The sequence below is a fragment of the Chelonoidis abingdonii genome, chromosome 7 (genome assembly GCF_003597395.2).
Source record: "Chelonoidis abingdonii isolate Lonesome George chromosome 7, CheloAbing_2.0, whole genome shotgun sequence".
NCBI lineage: Eukaryota > Metazoa > Chordata > Testudines > Testudinidae > Chelonoidis > Chelonoidis abingdonii.
In genome coordinates this window covers 86,902,114-86,927,913 of record NC_133775.1, presented here as the reverse complement: position 1 = coordinate 86,927,913, position 25,800 = coordinate 86,902,114, and the positions used below count along the sequence as shown (strand labels likewise).

Below are 25,800 nucleotides of genomic sequence, written 5' to 3'. Positions count from 1 at the left end.
CCCAAGCCTGCCCAGCACTGCTCTGTCCAAGGTACTGCTCTTCAGCTGAGGAACCAGTCCTCCCCCCTCACTAGTCAGGGAGTGACTGACTTCTCCTTTGCTGGCAGCCTTTATATAGGACCTAGCCTGGCTCTGATTGGCTGCCTCTTTCTCTGTCCTGATTGGCTCTCCCCAGGCCTTGGCTGATTGGCTGTTGGTCTGCACAGCCGCTGGGGCCTGGTTCAGCCCTTTTCCTCAGGGGGTGGGGCACTGTCCCACCACACAGCCACTGACTTTGCTTGAGGCACCTAGCTTCTACTTTCTGCTGGTTGGATTCAGTGAGTCTTGTAATTCAGAAAATGCTTTGAAATTCATGTTCTTCATTTTTCATCTTCTCAGGAGAACTTTTATATTTCAAAAATCTCATTTTTTAATAGTAGGGTAGTTGATCATTCCAACATGATCTAAATGCATTTAAGAGGAGTTTGGTAGTGTTAAAACAAGTTCTTCCCTCATTATCTTAGCAGTTGCCTATTCATATCTCTAAAAATATAAGCAATAAATGTCATCTAAGCAAAAATCCATAAGTAGTATTCCTCCTCTGCTCAACAACAGCCAAACACATCAAACAGCTGATTTTTTTATAACAGCAATTTGTACAGGAATTTCCATCAACCTACAATCATCACAAAGAACACATATGCCCCATGCTAAAATTTTATTGATAAAATAGTTTGAATTACAGTTTTGGATTTTCACTTTTACACTGTTTCTTTGAAATAAAAGGCATAAACAAAAGGGATGAGTAACCCTTACAATGGGTGGAGTATTTACACATTGCAACTGCAGTTTAAACATTTACATTATTTCACTAAAAGGAAGGAAACAATACAGCAATGTAGGAAAAAAAATCAGTTCCCGTTTTCCTAGTCTACAGCTTTGGAAAATTGATGATAGTCATGAGGAAAATTTCTGATAGGGCTCTTACTTCCATCATAAGTTACTTTTTAATAAGGAAACCAATGTTTACACTGTAATTATTTTTGTAATTTCCCCTCTCACTTATAAAGATAATTCTGTTTTTATGGAATTTATTATCTGTATTAGTGGGACAATAAAACCTTTATTTAGGAATGTTTATAAATAAAGTATAATAATTTCCCTTTCTCTATAGGGCAACAAATCGTTGTCAGCACTGAAAAATGTGAATGACCAATTCCCATATACCTAAAAGATGGATCATAATTTGTGTTCTTTTTCTTTTCCAGACACAAGGAAATTTGTAGACCATTAGTATTTTTGAATTTTTGTTTTCCCCCTTTAGACTTGTCCTTTTGAAAGATGCATTAGTGCACTTCCCTTAGGAATTTTAGGAAACTCAAATTATTGATTCACAATATATAGGAAATAAAAAAATAGAAATGTTCCAAATTTAAGATCCTTTACCCCCATGTACATAACAGCATGTGTAACACACAAGCATTCCCATAGTAATTATATTCTTTTAACACAGCATCATCTTGAACTTAATATCAAAGTTCTGTTGATGATTCCACAATTAATCTCAAAAGTGGCCTATTTTGTACTTGAGAGACAAGGTGGGTGAGGTAATATCTTCTATTGGACTAACTTCTGTTCATGAGAGAGACCAGCTTTTGAGCTTATGTTACCCACACACCTCCTGGGTGTGATGTTCTGTCCCATCTAGTGGCACTGAGAGAGAGTTAAATGAGTCTGCTCTACAGCCTTAGCTAAGAGCCTGTTGGCTTTTAGTTCATGCTGTAGAGGCTCATGCACTAAGCTCCTGAGGTCCCCACTTCGATCCCACCCACCAATGACCGGGGTCTGTCGGTGTTACACTTACACAGAGCTCTTCTGAGAAACTGCTGTGTGTAAGCTTGAAAGCTTGTCTCTATCACCAACAGAAGTTGGGCCAATAAAACACATTACCTTACATCTGTAATATCCTGGGACCAACATGGCTACAACAACACTGAATACTACTATTTTATACTTGCCACTTCTTTGGATGAATAACATCTGTACAATATTTTTGTTGGCTACAATTCCCACCTTGGTAGGCTATAAATAAAGAGGTTAAGTCTATTCTCATGGCAATAAAACAGAAGGACCTAATCCTGCTCCCACTAAATGTAAATAGAAATTTTGGCATTGACTTATCTGTGAACTATATCAGGTTTAATGATTTGATACTGCTCTAACTGAAGTCAATGGAAATGTTTCCATGGGCTTTAGATCAGGCCCTAAACCACTGATCTTGCAAGCAGCCCAATTATTTCCAGAGAAGTTACTTATAAAAGAACTAGTGCAAATGAGAGCACTAGGCACTGCAACGGATCAAGTACTGTATGAGTCAAGACAACTAACATTGTTTCCCCTGATGAATCTCTTTATGAAGCAGTATCAGAATACATCCTTTATTTTTAGGCAAAACTGTCACTAAGTATATCCTAATCTGAGTAAACTAATACATACCAACACAAATCCAATATATCCTTCTTTTCTTTGTTACTTTGGACCAATATCCAATGTAGAAAAAGCACACCACAGAGACAATTCTGGAGTTCCTCTAATTCCTATTTTGGACTGTGCGGTAATTCTTGAAAATGGTTTCTTTTTACTATTTATGTCTTTCTCCCATGGGAACATCCAGATTTCCTACTAGAAAATATTTCCAAGAATAGGCCTTTTGTCCTTCTGCTCCAAAACATATACCACAATAACACTTCAGAAGCAGATCCCATATACTTGGCTTCCAAAACCAAAACCTATACAAATCAAAGCTTAAACCCCCCAACAATTTTTATAGAAAAGCTAGTCCTCAAACTAACAAGTCTAATTTTTCCTGACTCCATATTTAACAATCAAAATGATTATTTCTTTAATTTTTAAAAATTACAGAATTGTTTAATGGTTTGGTTATGACCAGAAAAAAGTAGATATTAAAGCAAACTTCTCCATTTTTTATCTACCAAAAAAAAAAAAATCCAAGAGTACCAAACTTTTGCATCCCTTTACAAACTTCAATTGCCTGGTCTAATAAGTAGCTTGCTTCTACGTATTGCTTCAAATAATGGTCACCATTTTCAAAAAGCAATTAGTGATTTTGGGTTCCCAATTAGGACACTTTGGAGAGATCTGATTTTTCAGAAAGTGTTGAACAGTGACCCTCTGAAAATCAAGCCCCTTTGTGGTTTCAGGTTGAATACATGAAAATGGGGGCATGAAAAATCATATCACCCTTGAAAATCTTGGCCTAGTATCATTGACTGGTGCCTGGAGTAGAAGAAGTGCTGTTTTTTTTAACACTGTGTACTGTTTGGTTGTCCTATGCAGCTCTCAAGAATGTGGTACATTCATCATCTTTTGTCTGGCTCCGCTTCCCTCCATCGGTCACATAAATACATAAAACAAGATGTATTGGTTAAAAGGATATGGCCCAGGCTGATATATGTAAAAATATCCTTCCCTATTGATTCTCACATATTGAGGGACAGCTTCAAAGAAAAAAAAGTCATCTTGGGTTTGTTTGGGGTTTTTTTGCCCTGGTCCCTTTTTATCCCTTAAACACAGTTTCAAAATAAAAAAGCACTAGATGTAGAAACTGATTATTTTCCACACTTCCCTTGAGAATAAAAAAAATGAAAAATGTCTACGCCTTCAGTTTTTTTAAAAGTTAAGTCCATAAGCTCCATCCAAAATAAGAGCCTCATTGAAACCCATTGAAGTAAATTGAAAGACTCCCATTGACTTCATTCAGCTTTGGATTATGCCCTAAATGCACACATAACTATGTTATACTCATGTGTGCAAAAAGGATATTTCAGCACTCAGAGGTAGCTGTATATGTACACCTTACTTTTTAATGTGCAATGATTTGTGGATATGTACATGTGTAGGTACCACGGGCAAGATCAGCACTGCAACCTTTAACATTTAGAAGCCCTGCCACCTAGTGGAATCCACAGCCCTGAGCGAGACACCTAGGCTCCCTATACAATGCATGGTGAGAGTTAGGTGCTGAAGAATGGTTTCAGAGTGGTAGCCGTGTTAGTCTGTATCAGCAAAAAGAACAAGGAGTCCTTGTGGCACCTTGGAGACTAACAACTTTTTTGGGTATAAGTTTTTGTGGGCTAAAACCACTTCATCAGATGCATGCAGTGGAAAATACAGTAGGAATGTATATATATATATAGAGAGAGAGAGAAAAAACATGAAAAATGGGGGTTGTCATACCAACTTTAATGAGACTAATCAATTAAGGTGGGCTATTATCAGCAGGAGAAAAAAACTTTTGTAGTGATAATCAGGATGGCTCATTTCAAACAGTTGACAAAAAGGTGTGAGGAACAGTAGGGGAAAATTAGCATGGGGAAATAGTTTTTAGTTTGTGTAATGACCCATCCACTCCCAGTCTTTATCCAAGACTTATTTAATGGTGTCCAGTTTACAAATTAATTCCAGTTCTGCAGTTTCTCGTTGGAGTCTGTTTTTAAATTTTGTTGTTGAAGAATTGTGACTTTTAGGTCTGTAACTGAGTGTCCTGGGAGGTTGAAATGTTCTCTGAATGGTTTTTGAATGTTATAATTCTTGACATCTGATTTATGTCCATTTATTCTTTTGCATAGAGATTGTCTGGTTTGACCACTGTACATGGCAAAGGGGCATTGCTGGCGCATGATGGTATAGAACGTGAATCACAATCACCAGCAAACTGAGCAGGGAGCCAACACCTAAACAACCAATAGGAAATGTTGAAGAGAAGGGTATGGCCTTCTCCCAAAAGGAGTTAAATACCTAAATCCAGAGTAGATGCAGCTATCTCCCTCTGCTTGGTATTCACAGCTGTGAACCCTCTCCTGGAGTTAGGTGCCTAGCCCCTTTCTCTTAAAAATAAATGAAGAGGAGGTGCTCCTCACCATCTTATAACCTTTACCCCCATTGTTAAAGCTCCCACCGAGGATGTGGGAGACCTGGGTTCAAATCTCCCCTCTGCATGATGTAGAGAAAGGACTTGAACCCAGCACCCTAATCAGTGAGCTATGGATTCTTCTGGGCATGGTCTGTCCATCTCCCTGTTGAATATGTCCCACTTTGTATGACTAATTAAATAGTCACTGGAGCAAGTTTTTGAACGTGGGTCTTCCTACAACCCAGATGAGTGCCCTGACAATGGGCTTAGAGAGTTGTTCTCATTCTGCCTCTGATCCGAAGAATAATTATTTATACACAGCAGAACAGCTTCAATAGGAGAGGTGGAGAGAGACCCACTCAAGAATATCCTATAGCCCAGTGGTTAGGGCACTCTTCTGAGAGCTAGGATCATGGGTTGAAATTCTTACTCCATGGGAAGTTGAAGCTGGGTCTCCCACATCCTGTGTGAATGCTTTAACTACTGTACTTAAATTATAATGGGGGGGGGGCACCACCACCTCCGCCTCTGCTTTAGGTGAGGATCCATCCAGTAGGCGTGCTCTGAACATTACTGAATTGGGCCTCACAGGCAGTGTATGGGGCAACATTTAATTTGAGGATGCTGTCAAGACTTAGGCTGCTTTTGGCATGCCCATGAGCAGAAATTTAGGCACCTAGGGGACTTTAGGTGTCAATAAGATTAAGTTGCAGTTCAGTGAGGTGGAGGGGGGAGGTTGATCTAATATGTCTAATATGACAACTAGGTGCACAAATCCTTTTGTGGATATAGCCCTAAATATTTAAAATGTATCCCAAAGAGTCATATGCTCTGTCCTTAATCCACCTGAAAACTTCCATCAGTATCAATGATCGGTCTGTGCACATATCATTGTAAGCCTGGTCCATTCCAAGTCTAATTTTCCCTCAGTAACTATTAGCATCCATATTGGTATATTTGTGCATATAGGGCCTAATAATTTCCAAAGTAGAGATGGAAAGAAAATACAATAGGAAATAAGATAGGGGTAACAAGGATGTTCATTTGGTAGAGTTGCACTGGGGGACATGAGATGGTTCTTAAAAGGACACTGGAGATGTTAGGTTAAATTATATCCTATATTATCTTCACTGTAGTTCAGCTAATGATTTTACTGATTCCTAGTTGTGTTCAATGTACCAAAGGTTCATTGGATCATGGTATTAATTTCCTAATTTATTTTCCTTAGTTTCATCTTCAAGTATGCTCTAATTGTGTTAGATTATTGAAAACAAAGGAGAAAAATCCCATCTTTTAGAGGAAACATTACAGAAATGTTAAAGAGCTTAGTAGGAGAAGTGGAAGGGCAGAAAGTTACACTTAAAAGAAGGATGTAATTTTTGGTAAATCATTTCAATTTTGCCAGCAGGATAATCTCAGAATTTTGAGGTTTTCTATATTGTTTAGCAACAGCCATTGCAGAGAAAAGGAAGCTTAATTATTTTATGAGGATAGCAGATTGTAAAATGTGTCTGGGGAGTATTTTTGGAAAAGTTAAATGGAAAATGTGGCTGGATGGGTCAAGAACCATCTTAGACTGGAGTAAATTTGCAAGAGCTTACAGATGCATCAGGTGGAAAGGAATTTCTCCAACATGCATGGTGAGCGCTGACCTGAGCTGCTGCTGGAAATGAGAATTATAAAAAGTTACTTTATTTGAACTGTATTAAAACTTGGGTGCCTGAACCTAAATAAAACTGGTTTCATTTTCAGAAGTGCTGAGCTCTCACAACTCCCCTTGATTGCTTAAAATCCCAGGATGTGCCTGTATGTATACACATGCTGGACATATGCAATGTGTAGATCTACTGACATATATTGTTGTGGGGAAAAATATTTCTGATACCAAGTGTTAAAAACAGTTGTTAAGGTCACTAGGGAAACAGTTATGTATGATCCAAAACACTTAATGCTGGGTTTCTTTGCAGAACGAAATTATTTTAGACAAAAAATTAATGATATATGTGGCAGGGCACATGGGTAGATCAGTGCATAAAGAATTTCAGGTAAAGAATACCATGGCTCTGGAGATGTTACCATAAACATAAGAGAACAATATAAAAGGAACAGGAAGAAATTTTGGAATCATTCAAAGTACTAGGATCAAGTGAATCAGTTGTGAGCCCATCACCATAAAAATATATTTGTTCCTTGGACCAGCACTTGAATCAACTGAATTCAAAGTCTAACCATAAAATAGAAAGATGACACAATGAATACTCAAGATTCTTTACTTTAGTATGCTCTGTACTGTTGAATTCAAGCTATGGTCCTCCTTCAATACAAGTAATTCCTACTCAAGTCACTTAAAAAAATCACGCAGCCAGACTGAACATATGGATTCATATTATGTTATGGAAAGTACTGAATTTTTCACAATGAAAACAAAATTATTATTTAAAAAGAAACATTTATAGAAATGCTATTTTAAGCATTGTATCAACATGGGCCAGTGACTTGTCCTTCAGATGACATTGGAATTTCTGAATGCATCCTTTATAGATTTTGCATATTTTAATGAAATATATCACAAAATACATCTGATCCATTGCAATAGTGTTTGCTGATTTTTAATCATAAACATAAGGGTTCCTAGGAGAAAACTGATTTGAAGTTACATTCATCCAATCAGTAAACATAAACATGTGACCTAATGAAACAGTTGATACTGACCAATACAACTTGTATTTTGAGTTTCAGTGATTTTAGTTGGGATTTCTGATGTAATGAATGTGAAAACAGCAATTCCAAATATACCAAACCTTCCCTTGCAGTGAAATGATTCTATGATAAGTACCATTTCACTATGCAGCACATCAAGCCTCTTCCCTCATATGTATGGCAAGCTCCTAGCACAGAAGTGGTCCATCTCCTTTTACTGATCATATGGGTAGACTAATTCTCCTGTTTCAGACAAGATCACTTTCCAAGTAACTGCATCTTTTCCCTCTAAAACTGACTTTTGGTTTGACATATCTTCAAAATGAGTCAAGAAACATATTCTATTATTTTTTGCTCTGTTTCTTCTTTTTCTTCATTCTTTAAGCTATTTTTATACAGCTTAAATCAAAGTTTCTTTAAAAACTCAGAAATTAGGGAGGAAATTAAGAGGTGAAGATTTTTCAGGGTGCTTTTTTCTTAAAAAACAAAACAAACTAAAAAACCAGCCTTCTCTGACTTCTAAACAAAAGGTCTTTGGATTTAGCAACCCTTCTCCAGAAAGCTTATTTGGCATAAAATCAAATGTTGAAGCCAGAAGAAAACTCAGTGCACTGATTTTTTATAGGTACTGTAAAAAGGTATTCTTTTTCCAAAAAAGATGACATTTGTGTGCTGTACTACAATGCTTCACAATTGTCCACTATTAATAATGCATATGAATATAGCATATTAGATTGCTTTGCTCATTTTTGCTCATTTTGGTTATTTAGAATTAGAGGAGGAGAAACATGGCGTGGACTTCTTTTCCCTCCCAGGTTGCAGAATTTGTCTGAGTATGTGATCCTTTGTCCTGTCGGGGCCAGAAAATAAAATTTCAGGTTCTTGCAGTATTTCGGTCTGGTGCATTCTCATTACACTCTCTATCTTTCCTGCAGCCTCTTTAGTTTTCTGATGTATATATTACCATCTTTCAATACAGAAACAGAAAGAGCTGTTTTACTGCTCGGTGTCTCGAAAATAAAAGGAGGCAGATACAAGATAACCTGCCTTTATGTTGGCTTTATGATGTCCATCTTGATCCATCACTTGCTGAAATAAAATTAATTATGCAATCCAACAAGAGACAATTACAACCTAATATAGGCACCTTCATCATCATAGGTTTCTATTATAATGTTGGTACTGGCATTTGATCGACATTAGTATATTCATATCCATGCTTCGTAAGAACCAAAAGTGAAGTGCGCTAACATTGACAAAAACATACATATAAAAAACTCCACTTTGATCACAGTTCTGAAAGGCAGAAACAGAGGAGAATGATCATAATCATCTTTACTTGTATAGTTTTCATAAGTTCCAGACTTTCTCCCAAGAGAAATCAAGATCAGGACTCTCAAATAAATAAAACTTGTTCACGTAGCAATATTTTGGGTTTTACATCATAAAAATATTCTGAAAGATTCAAACAAGAACCAAATTACAATAGATACACTTACATACACTATCTTGTCAAACAGTACTGAGGAGGAGCTCTCCAAAAGCTAAGGTGACTATTATGTATATTTTCCCCATCCTTGTCTCAGCACCAGGCATTCCATTTAAATGTGGCTTTTAATTAAGGGTGTGTGCAAAGAAATGCCCCCTGCATTTATCAGATCAGGCAGGCTAACAAATGACAGACACAGGGGCTAGATTTTAAGCAGCAGGCTGTAACTTCATCTAATACTGGAAGAGGGGCATTATGCGCCTCACTCCCCTGCTCTCACACATCAGGCATTTACTGGGTTCCCACACACATCCAATAATTTGGGGTAGACCAGCCTAGGCCCACCCTATGACTCAGCTCATTTTTGAATCCTTTCCACCTCCCCTACAGAGGTAGAGGTTCCTAAGGGAGAACTTTTGTCTCCCTTTTTCCCACAGGCAAAAGCACCAGGAGTACAAGCTGAGTCTCCACTGGCCTCTGGGAGTTGGTCCCTTTTATCCTTGTCTGCATAGGATACCTGCCGCAAGTTGTGACAAGCTAAAACAGTCGTACTTGCCTAATGTTAAACTTTTTAAGTCTTATGGTATAACCTAACTGTGCTTCCATGATGTTGCAAGGAAGGTTATTTGCAAAAACGTACCACACGTCTTGCCAATTTGGTTCAATGGGAAAAATTTCCTTGCAATCCCCTAAAAAGTGATCAGTCAGACCTGCAGCGTCCTAAATAACACAGCACCTATGCTATACTAAGGGAGGCAAGGTGGGGTTGCCAGCCATAGCAATAGGCTTGTGAAAAGTTCAAATAAGTTTAAACAGACTGGCTAGCTCATTCTCCCAACTCCATCCAATGGAAAAACAGGACCCCTCTCCCAGCCATACATGCTCTCTCACATTCATGCCACCTCCCACCCAGGCACTGTGTACTTTCCCTTCTGTCCACTGGAAGTTCTCCCCTGGTCACTACGGGGAAGGGCATTGTGCTCTTCAGTTCACCCAACGGGGGCTCTGGTGAAACATCAAAGGGAGAAAGTTCCAACAGCTTCCCCACTGAAAATAGCCCAGCAATGTTCCAGACAATACAAAACAAGCAACCAAGAAGAACCCAAAGATGCCAGGTCCCACCTAATCTGATAGTGGTTTTGAATAAAGAGAGTCATAATACCCTAGTCATATGAACGAAGACATGTGGGACAAATTTCCACAGCAGTGGAGATATTTAAAGGCGGAAGGGGTAAAGTAGTTCTGCTGAAGGTTTGGATAAAAAATTAAGAATGATTTGCATATCGTTAGATTTATGGACAGTAGCATCTGTTTTTGTTTGGATTACTATTTTAGTCTCATGGACAGGTATTGCTATAAATGAATTTATATTGGTTGTTGCTGTTGCAAAGTATATTTTCTAAATATTATATGCTTTGCCCTAATAATGAGTTCATGTTATTATAAATAAAAATGGATAGTGCTGTATGCAATTAACATATTGACAAAAGTCAGTGACCTCTGATAAGCATGCACCTTTTAGATTAATGCAGACAAATACATTATGGTGTATCTTATCAAACAGCAATATTCAGGTGAATGCCAAAGTGCTGTATTTAATTCTTTAATGATCTTTGGTGACCAAATACACCAACCTAGATAGCGAATAATATGGCCTCCTATCTGCAGATGGAGATAGGAAAACTAATGAAACTTTAAAGGGGACTGCTGTGCCTGAGCACACCAGTTAGGCATTGTTGGGTTTGTGGATTCATACGTTTGCCAGTTCTAGTATGTGATTTTGGATTAAGCTGCCTATTTATAAATTTAGTTTTTATGGTATTTTCCCCCATCTGGTGCTCAGAAACTTTTGAATATGAGCACTTATGAAATTAATATATAAAAATAATATGGCCAATGCCCACAAAAGAACATCTTTCTTACTGTTAGTTAGTCATAAGTATGAATGTTTGGCTGATTTCCAGGTTATTTAATAAGTTCATATCCTTTGTTGTACACCATGAGGTTGGCCTCTTGATTAATTTGCCCCAAAGGGATGATGATGTAATTATTCAGAGAGTTGGACATGAGCATGATGTCCTGATAAGTTTTGAGGAAGTCATTCTCTGTGAGGATTGCCTGTTAGTAGCAATATGTGGCTGCTCAGTAGCAGCAGTGGAGATGGGTTGGAGGTTTCACATACGGTAAGAATTTAATTTATGACACCATACAAGTTTTAGGTCCAGAACAAACCAAAACTGAGCTCAATAACAAGTGTTTTGGTTTTTCTTTTTTCCAGCATTAAGACTTCTTAAATTTTTTACATTGAGAAGATTTGAGTTGCATCCCTACCATTGAGGAACAAAGTGACAGTTTACTATTATGGAAAAATGCGTATTAATTTTATGTGATACCTTAAGAGATGGGTTTAATGGAAAGTTGCCATAAAAGTACAGCTAAGGGAAAGCAAAGTAACTTCCATGAAAAGGCTATTAGAATATACAATAAGAAATAGAACTGGTCACACATGTTTTCTACCCATCTCTCCCTCTGTCCCACCCTCCAAGCAGAATTTTTTTTGTCAGCCCTTAAAACTGAATTTTTTTTTTGATTTTTGTTTGCTCAAAACTGAAATTTTTTCACATGAAAACTACCCTCTTAAAAAAAAAAAGTATGGTTTTCAAGTGACATTTTTTTGTTTGGGGGTTTTCAGTTTTCCAATGAAAAAGTTTTGAGGGAAGCAGATACTTTCCATAATTTTTTTCCAGTAGTCAAAAATCCAATTTTCCATCAAAAAATCTTTCAGTGGAAAACTTTTGACCAGCCTTAATGAGAATGATGAATTACACTGACAGTTATTTCTTTTACAGTAGTGGCTCCAGGCCCAGTCGTGCTAGACACTGTATAGACTCATATTAAGAGATTGGCTCACCTACAAAAAGTTTATCATCTGAACAGACAAGATAGACACAGAACAGATGATGGGTGGATAGACAGGAAGTATTGTTATTAGAGCTGGGCAGGGAAAGGTAATTCTGTTTGGAGAGGATTTTGGCATTTTAAACTATGATTTTGTTTTGATTTGGAATGAAATCCAAAAAATTTGAAATTCTCTGTAAAAGTGAATGGTGACTCTGGGCCAATCTGTCTGGAAAGCTGCCCAAGAGCCATGGAGCCTAGAAGCCTAGGATCCCCGACTCTAAGGCAGTCTGCCTGGCAAACTGCCCTGCAGTTGTGGACCTTGGAAGTCCTAGGAGCCCAGGCTACTGAGGGAGCTGCAGGTTGCTGGGAGCTTGGGAGCTAGGGCTCAGAGAGCTTCCAGATTCTCAGATGCCCATCAGTCAGCCAGGTGGACTGCTGAGGAGCTGGGCAGGCGAGCTGGCAGGAAACCAGGCAGGCTTCCAATAGAACCCTGCCTTCAATCTGTCACAATTGTCAGAGTCCAACCACCTCAGCAAAAAGTTTTGATTTCAACAAATCAGTAAATTCCAATGAAAGATTGTTTTGTCTGAATTTTTCCAACCAACTCTCTTTATTACCCCTTTTCTGGAGGTTGGGAATTGAAGTACAGAGCAATTAACTGACCAGCTCAAAGTCTCACATGAAAAAAAAATTTCTGGTCAGCTGGGAATCTCCCTATTTCCAATTCAGTACCTTAACCAAAAGACCACCTTATTGTTCTTTCAAGAATAGGATCCTTATGCAAACATTTATACATGAATTACCTCATACACAAAACTAGAGTTCAGCTGGACTACTCCTTTGGGTGACTTTAAGCACATGCATTAAGTGCTTGCAGGATCAGATCCTAAGCATGATATCTGTAGACTAACATACACACTGCTGGACTAAGGAGATGATTGCAGAGTTAACATTTCGGGATACAGAATTTGTTGAACAGTCAAACTAAAACAGGAGAGACTGAAGCAATATCATGGAGGAGAATATGCTGAGTCTGCAGAGGGAAATTATATTGGTTGACAGATAGAAGTTGATACAAGTTATTGAACTTTATGGAAGTTTCAGAACATAAATATAAGTAGGTGATTTCTGATTATAGTTATAGCCCTTCACAACAGAGTATTATTTTATTCTATTCTATTTTATTTTTTAAAGAAGATGCTCGTGATAAAACCAGCACTTTGAATACTGGGGATTCTAATTTCTCAGATTCTGACTGAAATAACAGATATGCAAAAAATAAGTAGGGAAATGCACCCCATATGGTATTTCAGAACTGCTTTCTTATGCAATTTGTTGAAAGTCTATTGGCCAGAGGACTATTCTGGATCTAATCTGAGGAAAAGAGCCAAGCAAGATAAAGCAGTTACAGCCAGAGATTGTCTAGTATATAATGATCACAATATTGTTAGTTTATAAATTAATAAATATGCGCTAGAGTAAGCAGTACAGATAATTTAATTTTAGAAAGCTGAATTTCATAGAATACTGTAGAGATTTTGGGTACTATGTGCACTTAACTCAGTGACAAAACTCACATTGACTTAATTGGGAGCGGCATCAACCAATTTTTTATTATTTATCACTCTACGGTATATGGAAAATTTACTGTTGAAAAGTGGACAGTATTGAAGATCCAATTAGAAACACTGACATGGAAATTTCTCCTCAAAAGCAATAGAGACCAAGGTGGCTAAGTGAAGTTCTAAAATAATAATATAAACATTAAGCAGGAGGTATTTTTTAAAAAATTTATTAACAATCTAGTGAGGAGAAGGACATGGGTAGCTATAAAAATCAAGAGAAGCAAATTAAAATGATAAATTTACTGCAAAGAGAAAATAGAATATAGTCACAGCAGGCAGGATGTGGAAAAAGGGAAATTGGTCAACAAATGATTATACTGGGAAATCAGATAAGGAGGATAAAAAATAGCAGTCATTAAATTGTTATTTTACTTTGATTGTTTTTAAACATAATGAAGAATAAGAGTCTAACAGCTGTCTCATCTTTTATATATATGTAGATTATATTAGATATCTCATATGTTTACACATATTAGACAAGAGTTAGTAAGCAAAAACCAATTGAAATAGCTGAGAAAAGAGTAGAAGCTTTTTAGATGGACCAAATATTCACTACAAAATAAATACTTTCATATGTGCTTATTTTTTAATCTATTTATTTATATAGGAACTTTTAATACGTTTACAAATCATTGACCTGTAAATGTCAGAAAAAAATGATGATGATTACAACAGTGAGCTTTCCTTACAATATCATCGTCAGTCGCACTGATGTCATTTGCATCAGATTCTTAAAGCTAGGCATGTGTTTTAAGTACCTTAGAGAATTAGGGTTATGATCCCCACTTCTAAAGTAAATGATAATCAAAATTAATGACCTTTTAAGACATTTTTTGTAGCATATCATTGAAGACCAGTCATATTTAGGGTTATTTAAAAAAAAAGTAGCTACAAGATTAACAGGCATGTTTGGTATAAAACTTGCAGGAAGGTGTTAGAAGTAATATTGTAGGGTTTTAGAAGCTACCATTAAAAGCACATTTTGGGTAGATTTTCAAAGGAGCCTAAAGGATTTACACTCCCAGATTCCAATGAATTTCAATGGAGCTAGTGTGTCTATCTCCCTCAAGCCTCTTTGAAAATCCCAGGCTTTATTTATAGGTCAATTTCATGAGGAAGAGTTTTTTCTTAGCTAACTGGGTTAGGTTCTACCATAGTCTAGTAGAGAAGGCATCAGGATGGAGGAGACATCATTATGAATTTTACAAGGAGCAGTTAAGGCGTTGTGGTGTAGATATTATTTTAGTGGAGAATGCACTGCTCTGGACTGTACCGAATTGCACATATGTAACTGAGAACAGAAATATGGCATCCGTCTCACAAATAGTCCTAGTATGGCAATCAATAAATATGTACATCAGCTCTCAATTTCCAGTGTTTTTGTGCCCCACTACAGTGATGCTTGGACCAAAGCACTGGGTTTGGACAGACTGTTATTGGAACTTGATCCTTGATCCTTATAGAAATCTCCTGGCTGATTATGTAGATGAACAAAATAAAGGTCCCTTGATATAGCAAATCACTTCAGTACAACTTAAGTCAATGGGACTCTCATGCACTTAAAATTATGCCCATGATGAAGTGCTTGGCTGAAGAACATTTAATTAAAATTACATTAATAGAAAAGGTTGGGGCAATGAAAAAACAACAACTGGAATTTGCAACTGGGCATCTGTTCCTCTAGAAACAGAAAAAACACATCAGAAAAACTGGACTCGTGGCATCCAAGTTTATACTTGTAGAATCAAAAAGCGGTAAATTGAATAGAAATGCAATGGAAGATTCTTCACTACATCCTCGTCACTTAAGACACATTGATGCCAATAGTGGCAATGAATGCAGAATGAATGCAGAAACTACAGTCAGTGAAAAAAATTGATATATGTTATGACTGTGCATGAAAAATGAAGGAAATGTGCTGTAGTGTATATGGCAGAAAAGTGAAGGAGGTACTTTGTTAAAGAGGTGGATGAGGGCAGCGAACACAAAATTACACATGAAAACTTCACGACTAATTAAATAGTTCAGAGTTTTCAGTCACAGTTCACACAGCCATTGCCATGGACTTATCCATGTTGAATGGAATAAATGTGGGAACTGGAGAATTCACAGTAAAACTCAGACTAATCTGCGGACGAGGAATAAAAGGCAAAAACTTATCAATAAAAAGAGAGCTAGAGCGGAAAAAGTATTCTTGCAGAAGAAGGATCAAAATAATTTGATGGAGATTTAAATCTGAATCAAAGTTTTGAGAAAAAAAAAAGGCATAAGAACCTAATACAAATTCCACAAACTATGAAACCATAGCCATATAACTGAGTCATTGAGAGTACAACATACTACTACTTTTCCGCGCATATATCAGCTGGTAACATGTCTGACTTTTTTCTTTTTGTCTTTTTAAATAGTTCTTCATCATTAATATACACAAAAATCTGGCTGGTGTTTCTCGGTGCTGGAAGCCAAAAAATCCATGATGCACAGTTTAGTATCTTGTAATGAGGTGAGAGTTAGGTTCTGGAATAGACAGATTCTAAACTAAAGGAAAAAAAAAACTTCAGCACTCCCAAGCCTGGATATAATGGAAAGGGGAGACTGTTTAGGCTAGGAAAGAAGCCCTCTGAGCAGCCATGCATGTGGAGAAGGCTTAGGCTGGGATTTATATAATGTGTAGTTTGCTGGAGCCATATAAGGACTGCACTAGCTTAAAGGGCTCAATTATGATTTTTTTCTAAAACAGAAATAAGAGGCTGCTCAGAAGACCCCATGCAAATGGAACTGTAGATTTGGGGTAAAGAGGCATGTTCCAACTACTGATATACACACTCTACTTGGCATAGGAATGCACATACCCTATGTATGGGGGAACCCAACCACTGATTTAGACTTTCCAGTTTTCCAAGGTCCAGACATGGATCAGTTAGCTACCCAACAGTTTCATATTGTGCATTATGAACCTGAAATCTAGAACTCCCTCCCTCAAGTCATATACTCCATTTGATCTTTGCATAAACCTACCATAGAGATCAGAAGGCAGTCACATAGCCCCAGGAATGTTAGAGGAGCTGGACACATAGTCAAAATGTTATTTCTTAATTTAAGTTATCTAAATAGCTGCTCAGGTTTTATAGCTGCATTTTACTGCTGTTCATGTAAAGTACTCTTTGACAGCCACATAATTAGGTAGCTTATGAATGATTATTTTAGCTCATGATGAGAAGGCATTAGATCAAGTGTTTGTGTATGGGGGTGGAGGATTGTCAGTGTATGGATCAGATTCTGATATTCTTACTTTGAGTAAGTATATACTCTGCAAGGGTTCTGTTGATTTCAACAGGGCGTTACCGAAGGTGAATAGATGTAGCAGATCTGCCTATCAATGAAAACTATATATTTTTCCTCCAGAATATATTTTTAAATCAACAACCAAAACAACAAGCATTTAGCAATTACCTTGAAGGAAACAAATTTCTGTCTTTTCCCCTCTGAGTTCTTGCCAGTTCTTCCTTGTAGTTATGCCTATAAATATTTAGAAAGCAGTTGTTACAATAAAGGTTTCAGTATTTTATAACCAATGACAAATTACTGAATCTAATATGTTCATCCAAGAAATGTTTTGGTCCACTGTAAAACATTGGTATGAAGTACAGTGTACAAAAGCATAGATGTATTTCACAGAAAAAGGCAATTTGGGCTAAATTACCAGCAATTCTGAATGTATTTCTACTGGTGTGGCAAATGATACTAAAATTTCATCAGGAATGGTCTAATGGTTTTATACAGCTGGTAAATTATTTCCAATGTTAACAGTTGTTTCCTTGTGAAATAAGGTATACAAGATAGCCTTTAACTTAAATATAACGTAGCAAATGTTTAAATATTATTTAAAATAGTCTTTCTTTGTTTTGCTTCAATTGTAGTCAATGGAAGATGCCTGCATAGCATTAGAGGAAAAGATAACCTTTGATGTAAAGCTATATAACCAAGTTAGCTTTTTAATAAATATTTGATTAGGAGATGAAGTTTTTTTAATTGTATTTTTACTAGCAGGTGAATTATGGATTTTCCTTTTTTCTTATATATTTCCCTTGGTTTCTCTTAAATCCTTTTGATACTTAATATATAATATGCTTATTTTGTTTACTATACTAGGTCAGACTATAATGAACACATATGGGGCTAGAAATGTCTTAAAATATAGTTAATATTTCACTCTCTGAACTCATATGAGTATTTCCTTACATATTTAGGTAATATCTCTCTTCTGTTTCAGTGCTTCTTTTCTTTCCATTGTACAACATTATCTTTCTTCAAGCAATCTCTGGTTACCTCAGATCATGTTAATTCTTTGCAAATTTAGGTAATAATAATATATTCTAAAACTCCCAAGGATGTGAATGAAACCATTTTACTGAAGGTTCTAACATTCAATTTCTCTAAGAAATCACTAATAAGTTCTACTGCACATATGATTGGTCCTATGGAGTTCTAGGTGCATTCTTCTCAGATACAGCTTCTGTATGTGCTAAACAGCCCAGCCAACTATAAGTAACTGCCATACTGGACCTACACACGGTCACATTCACTAGCATCTTGTCAAGACATGCAACATCAAACACCAACACCCTGGATAAAAATGACTTTTAAGATTGCTTTATTATTCAGCATTAATATGCTGTCAATATCAATGCAAGGAGCTCGGGGCCTGCATCTTGAGATACAAATGTCTGTGTCACTTCTGGAGGTGGAATCAGATGCATACAGTTTTTTTTTCTTCCCCATTTCTGTGCTTTCCTTACCTGATGTGTGTATATCTAAGACATTAAAATGAAACATCTGGGAGCTCTGCCATTTCCGCCTTGAGGATTAACTTCACCGCAGCCCTTAAACTTCCTCTATTATGGCTTCTTCTAGAATACTCATGCCTACATTTGACCCTTGACTAATAGAAGCTCTGCTTTTGCTCTATGTTCATACATTTTGAGGATGGTGGCGGGGTGGATAGCTGCACCACCTCTAAATTTTGCAGGGCCCTGTGTGAAATAAGATATACAACACTTCCTGCACTTCCACAATTTGCATTCCACAGCAAAAGGTGGTAGGGTTTGGCAGCTGGATAGGTCAGGGGTTGTTCTGAAGATAAGGGAGGGTTTAAAAGCATGAGGAGATCAAAGTGCATGCTATTAGTGGAAGGCTGGAGAGGATGAGCTGCCGTCATTGATCTTTGAAGATGTGGGGAAGTGGTTGGAAGAGGTCTTGACAAAAAAGGCTCCCTCAGCCCTTCTTCCCCTACCCCAGAAAATCACAGAGCCTTGGGCAATTCAACATTAGGTGCAGACCTAGTGTCAGCCTTGAGGGTTAGAGATATTATTGGATCTAATGAAGCATTCCTGTTAAAACTGTGTCAGTGTCTCCTTTTGGGATCCTTGTGCACTTTGTTTGAATAGCTCATTCTGAATAGCCTTCATTGGGCTTGCATGAGTCAGTTAAAAAATTGTAATAATATAAGAAATACTCAATTATGTTACTCATATATAAAATAGAAAAATATAAAGCAGATATGTTGTACATCTTTGAAAGTAATTTCCACTTAAAAGGAGCATAAATTGTAAATTTATTACAATGTTGAAATGTTTCACCTTTCCTAAATCATACCACCATCATCATGTTATGTAGTCAGATCACTCATACATTTTGAATTTTATGGTACAGTATGTTTGAATAAAATTTATGTGTAAACATATTTATAATTCATTCAATCCATACATTTAATTTCTGAAATACAGTACAAGCAAACATTGCCCCAGTGCATCATCACTGATTTATTTGGGAAACAAATAGTAAATAAAAGAGCATAAATAGTATATAATATTTATTAGAAAATAAGATCATCCTCTTTTTTAAAATTAACTTTGTCTGCAGAAGATTGGTTATTCAGGAAAATATGTAGGCAATGAATTTGCAAACACTTCAGAAATGTTTTATATAACTGAAGATCAGAATAAATGTTTAGTATTAGCAGTTGGATTTAAAAGTGTGTCACTACTGAGGAACTGGTTTTGATGGATTAAAGTTACATTGCTTCCCATCTTTCATAAACCTGAAAAAACTTGAGAAGCTTGTCCCTTCAGACTAGAGAAATTGAGTCCAATGATGTGACAAATTAATAGTAATAATTAAATGATTACCTTTGTATATTCAGGGTGTTCTGTTTTCAAAGCATTTGTTTTTGCTTGCCTTAGAGCAGTTTGGCACTAATTGAATGGATCTCCCTTATGAATTATAAATTCAATATTATATATTAGTGCAAAAATTAAGTTGTACAAATAAAATAAGAAGTTAGAAGATTCAAAAGTTGGTGTCCTGTAGCAACATTAATTTGGTCTCATTGCACATGCTGTGTAACTTATGGTATATATATTTATTTAAAAATAAATAGAAATATAGGAAGGCAACAAGAAAAACAGGAATAAGAAGTACCGCATTATATTTTGTCTGCTAGCTCAGACCCTGACATAGGGCTCCCAGGATACAATGTCCATCAGAAAGAAGGTCCAAAATTATGTAAGTGACCCTTCACCCTTACTCTGAGTGATGCTGACTAGGAGTCATCACAGCTAGACCACCTGGAGGATGTGCCAGATACTCTTCTAGAGTCTGGAACACTAATGGAAACTTTTCTCTAAGTTGTGCTCCATGGATTGCAGTTAATATCACTGAAGCTCAGCCTCCACCCACCCATGCAGGGCATAAATCAAGTCCCTGTATATATATAGAGAGAGAGAGAGAGAGAGAGATGAAGAGAGAGACGGAACATATGAGTTAAAATTGTTGTTGCACTTGTAACTTATGACTGTACTGACTTTTTTCAAATTGTAATTGTTACAGGAACAGGTAAACCAAGGATAAACAAGCAAGAGAGTGGACATGGAACCAATTTATCAATCAGTTTGAACTCGACCCAACAGCTGACCAGGGACCTACTTGGAGACTGGGGAAGCCACAGAGCATCTGGAGGACTCACTGGGATGTCAACAATTTAACATTTCTCTGACACCGGATATCTTAGTTCATTCTGTTGCGCAAGACAAAGAGCCCAGGAAATTCAACGGTTGCACATTGAAATAAACAATATTTTGGGGGAAAACTTAAGAAGCTGGGGCCAGAAGACTCCAGGTTCAAATACAGCATTTGGACAGGCTGTAGACTTTGCACAGCTGCAGTCTTAATACACTGTAATAAATATGCACACTTCCCAAGTGGCACACACTTATGCAGACACTTTGATACTATAGTGAAGAGCAAGACACAAGGGCTGATCCTTCAGGACATTCCATGTTTTTTGGGAGACAAACCATTAACTTATAAAGGCAGTAATCAGAGACCTTCCAATGCTCAGGCAACCAGAAAGATCCTGATCTGATCACAAAGGCTCATGGATTCCAACAAGTTTGAAAGCCTGCTAAAGTACAGCAGCACCCCATCCACAGGATAAGGAGTTGAGAACTTGGTGAATCATTACCATTCTACACTGGCCTCGGACATTGACACGTTGTCCCCCAAACTGCCCCTTTCTCCTTGTTGCTCCTTGGTTTTCTGACACCCTATACTGGATGAAGAGAGAGAGTTGGAAACTCAAGCATCAATGGTGGAAAACAGAGGTTGATTCAGACAGGATGAAACATAATGGATTCCTCAAAGCCTATGCTGAAGCTGTATTACAGGCCAAGAGAACTTTCCTATCAGCCTCCACTAAGGCTGCCAAATCCCACCCAAGAAGCTATCTGGGGGGTAAATTGCTCCAGCAACCCTGAGTGCCTACCACATGCATCATCCTACTTCATTGAAAGATCATACACATTCAGGAACTCTTCTGAACACCCTAAAAGAGTCCCAATCCAAGACTTGTGAATCTGACCCATGCCCTTCCTGGCTTGTGAAAGAGTCATGAACAACTTATACCATTCCTGACCAAAATAGCCGATGCCTTATTCAGATAAGGAATCTTCCCTTCCTTCTTCAAACACTGAAGAAACTCTCTCCTAGATATTTTACTCCTATCCAGCTATTTCCCAGTGTCAAACCTGTCATTCTTGAGCAAGCACATAGAGAATATACCCAAAGGCCAACTACAAGCTCATCTAACTGAAAACAACATCTGAGACTCTACACAATCTGGATTCAGGACAGGATAGGGGTCTGTTTTAGTGGCACTGATGAATGATTTTCTCCTGCCATTGGATACAGGACAGACTTGCATTTTTTACCCTCCTGGACCTCTCTGCAGTATTATACTACTGTCTCACCTGAGAGAAGTGGCAGGATTCTAGAGTAATGCACTACAATGGTTTGAGTCCTTCCTGAGGTGGGGAGGGACACACAAAGAATAATGATGGAAACTGCATGTCCGCCACTAGACCCCTAAAACTGTGAGGTTCCACAAGGATTAATTTTCTCTCTGGTCCTTTTCAACATGTACATGCAACCACTAGATGAATTGGTCAGATGACATGGACTCAAGTGCCAATAATATGCAGGTGACACACAGCACTACTTATCCTTCATCACATACAGACAGACCAGTACCAGTGCTTGGATGAGATCAGCTCATGGATGAAGAGAAGCTGTCTGAAGCTGAACCTGAGCAAAAGAGAGGTGATGCTGGTGGGCAGATGAAAGTATTTTGAGGAGTTTTCAGTGACAGTGCAGTCTCCTTTGAGTGAAGGTTCCCATCCACAGTCAGTCAATTCAGTCCGTAGTCTAGAAGTACTCTTGGATTCCTCACTGATGTTCAGTTCTCACTTTGAGTAATACTATCTACCATCTCTGGTTGGCTAGAAGAGTCTGTCCCACACTGGTGGATGAAGATCTGGCCTCAGTTATTCATGCCTTTGTCACCTCTCAGTTGGACTACAGCAACGTGTTATAGCTGGGCATGAAATCTTCAGCAATGAGGAAATTCCAACTAGTACAAAATGCTGCAGTATGCTCCTCAGGAACAGAGGCTACTGTGCGCACACCAAATCTGTCCTCAGCTTTCTTCACTGGCTTCCTATAGAATTCCAAATCAAGTTCAATGCCTTGGTCCTTATCTTCAAAGCGCTCCATGACCTGGGCCCAGGATACTTAAGACTTTTTAAGATTGTGGGACAAAGACTGTTGTTGACAACTTCACTCTTCTGATGCAATGGAACTCTCAATAATAAGAGTAAAACTCATTTGTGTGGGAGACAGAACCTTCTCCAGGGGTGGTACAGGACTATTGAATGAACTCCCCCAGCAGGAACTAAGGACTATCACAAATCTCACCACTTTCTGCTCCAAGTGGAAGGCTCATTTATTTGAACTTGTCTTCTTTAATATAAATACACAGCAACAGATATATATAACTTACCAAAACAAAACACTCCACTCCATGTGATTCTTTCTCTGGTGAGAGGATGTATAGTCATGGTGTTTAATGCGCTCGTGGAAAGCACTCAGATACTATGGTGTTGAGCATGGTATAAAAATGTATATATAATACAGGCTTCGGCTCCTAAGTCATTTCGGCACTTTTGAAACACACCTTCTGCCTTTCTGTGTAATTAATCTATCTGGAAGCACTCATTTGTATCCTTAAAAATAATTGCTGTGTGCATGGTCAGATTCCAAACAGTCTTAATTTTACCTAATTGAAATCATTTTTTACCTTGAACCAGCAGAACATTACTCCTGTAGAAGACTAATTAGATGTCTAATTTCTACCTTCAAAAGTCTATTTTATTCAGATCAATGTCTCAAAAAATGTGCTTTAGAATTAAAATTTCCTCTTTTTGTTTTTTTGTTTTTAAAAAGAAATCTATTTCACCTTCCTCCAATTCTAAGGCTGCAAGGGTTTCCCTCATACTTTTGGACAGAAGCCAACTGTAGAAAATTTGATCTGAAGAGGTGAATTTATGAGAAAATTATTATCATCTGAAAAAAAGAGTAATAAATGAAATAATTCTGAAAACTGAATTGTAAGCTTTCGTTATGTATAAAAAGCGATATTATGTAAAAACATGGTGATTAATATTTTATTAATAAAGATCTTGCTCACACAAAATAATTTTCAGGCCCTTACGTCTCCATATCTAAATGCACAACTACAGGAAAAAAGTATCCACTAAAACAGTATCTTCCAAGAATAGTAATCTGTTAAGGAAACGAAGTGCTTGTCATACTACAGTATCTTGTCCTGTCTCAGATTCTGTACTGAATATGTTTTATTTTTATATTATGCATAAATGATACAGTTACAGTTGCAAATATGAACAGAAGAGAGACATTCTTCACATTTTTAAGTGTCAACATATTTTGTAACCAAACTGAGAGCCCCATATTACCATTGTCACATGGGGATCAGAAACTGAGTTTGGATTCATTCATTTAATGCTTTCATTGCTGTATGTGTACAGGTTTTCTCTCAGCAGAAGTGGCAGGATGGTTGAGTTCACAAAACTACAGATCTTTAGGGGAGGGAATGGTCCAGGGGGAAATGGGAGGAGGGTGGAGTAGGTATACCGTCTCTGTAAATCGAAGTATGACAACAGCTGGAGTGGCTGGGAAAAATTCTAGGCTGAAGATGGCAGTGAAGCGGAGAGAGAGGGAGAAGCTCTAGGACTAATAATTTTTCCTTTATTCTAATACAGTTCCAGCCCAAAGTTAAAAGAAAGCCACGCCACTAGCATTGTTACATGACAGGGGTTGCTATCACTTAACACTACTTCAGCTTGCATCAAGGTCCACGGCAGCATAACAATGAAACTGGGCTGTTAGGGCCTCCCGCAACAGTTGCTGTTGCCATAAATCCGAGAGGTGTGGGAGGCTTTCCCCATCACCTACTGTCCGAGTACCATGCTGAATGCGGCATTAAACATATAAGTAGATAAACAGATTACAGGTGGGGGACCTGCACAAATTAATCCAGACTCAATCAGCTTTAACCTATGCTGGGCCAACGGTCATATAGAGAGAGTCCAATTCCTCTAGCTCCGCGGAGCTGGGGCTTTCTGGCCACCATGAATAGTTTACTTAGGTTCAGGAGGAAACAAAGAATCATCTTCTCCCCTTTGCATTCCTGCTCCATCATAATGCCTAGGTTTCTGCTCCCCTGCAGATTAAGTGGTTCAGAATAGGGACCAAGCCTTATTCTGTATTTATGAAGAGCTGTGTAAAGATGCAGCACTCTATAATAATAATAAAATAATAATAATAATATAATATATTAATGACACACAGCCAAGTTATCATGGCTGGTGGAACAGTTTTTTTCCCATTTAATAGTACATTACCATAGTATTGAAAGAACATCCCCACCAAATATATCTTTGTGTCTGTCTCACAAACTCAGGCAGAAACTGTTTAACAAATGGGGTGGGAGGGGCAAACAATCTGCCAACATTATATCACAAGGGCTCGGCTCAGTCTTAGAGAGGGAGCAAGTTTATACATATTAAAAGCTTGCTTTGCTTTGCCCTCTCTCCACCTCCCATGGTAGCATGATAATTCTGCCATCAGTTACCATCTTCCAGCTGTAGGTTGGCATAGGAGACAATGTGGGAGCTATATAACACTTCAGGACTGTTGCAAGCAAGGATAACTGTGAAGTTTTAAGGCTGTTTTGTGACATAAAGAAGCCAGAACAGGAACAAGAATCTCATTTCCATTGAATTTATAAGCATGACCTTGATCTTTAGCTACATGTATACCATACATCATCTAAAATGGAGAAGGGTTTCTTCATTGGCAAATAAATAGAGCTGGTCAAACATTTCAAATTCTGAAAAATGTTGACAAAAAAGGACACATTTTTCAGGAAGAGTTTTCCCATTTTTTCCTTCAACTCTAGAAGCAAATGAATTTTGTGGTCTGAAAAGACGCCATCTTTGTCCCTTATTTAAATACAGGTACGTGCAGAATCATTTTCCTTGCAAGGTGAATGATGGAGGAGGAAAAAAAAAATAGTAGGCATCTCCTTTCTCCAGAGGTGAATTAGCCACCTGTAGCGTTTTGGTAACAGCAAATATTGGAAACATAATTGGAATCCTGTGGGTTTTGTGTCAATTCTGGTACTTTAACCCATGAATTGCCACAATCACTTCAGTCAGACTAGTCATCTAGTTAGATTTCCATTTCATGGCTCTGGTTCC

At 37.6% G+C, this 25,800-nt stretch overlaps 1 long non-coding RNA gene across 1 annotated transcript in view; it reads left to right on the top strand.

Annotated features, from left to right (window-relative positions):
* Window positions 1-20,588, top strand: part of LOC116833106 (uncharacterized) — a 62,291-nt gene extending 41,703 nt beyond the window's left edge. The window contains exon 3 of the long non-coding RNA XR_004375608.2: window positions 20,516-20,588. This is a non-coding gene — a long non-coding RNA (uncharacterized LOC116833106). The remainder of the gene's footprint in view (window positions 1-20,515) is intronic.
* The last annotated feature ends 5,212 nt before the right edge of the window (window positions 20,589-25,800 follow it).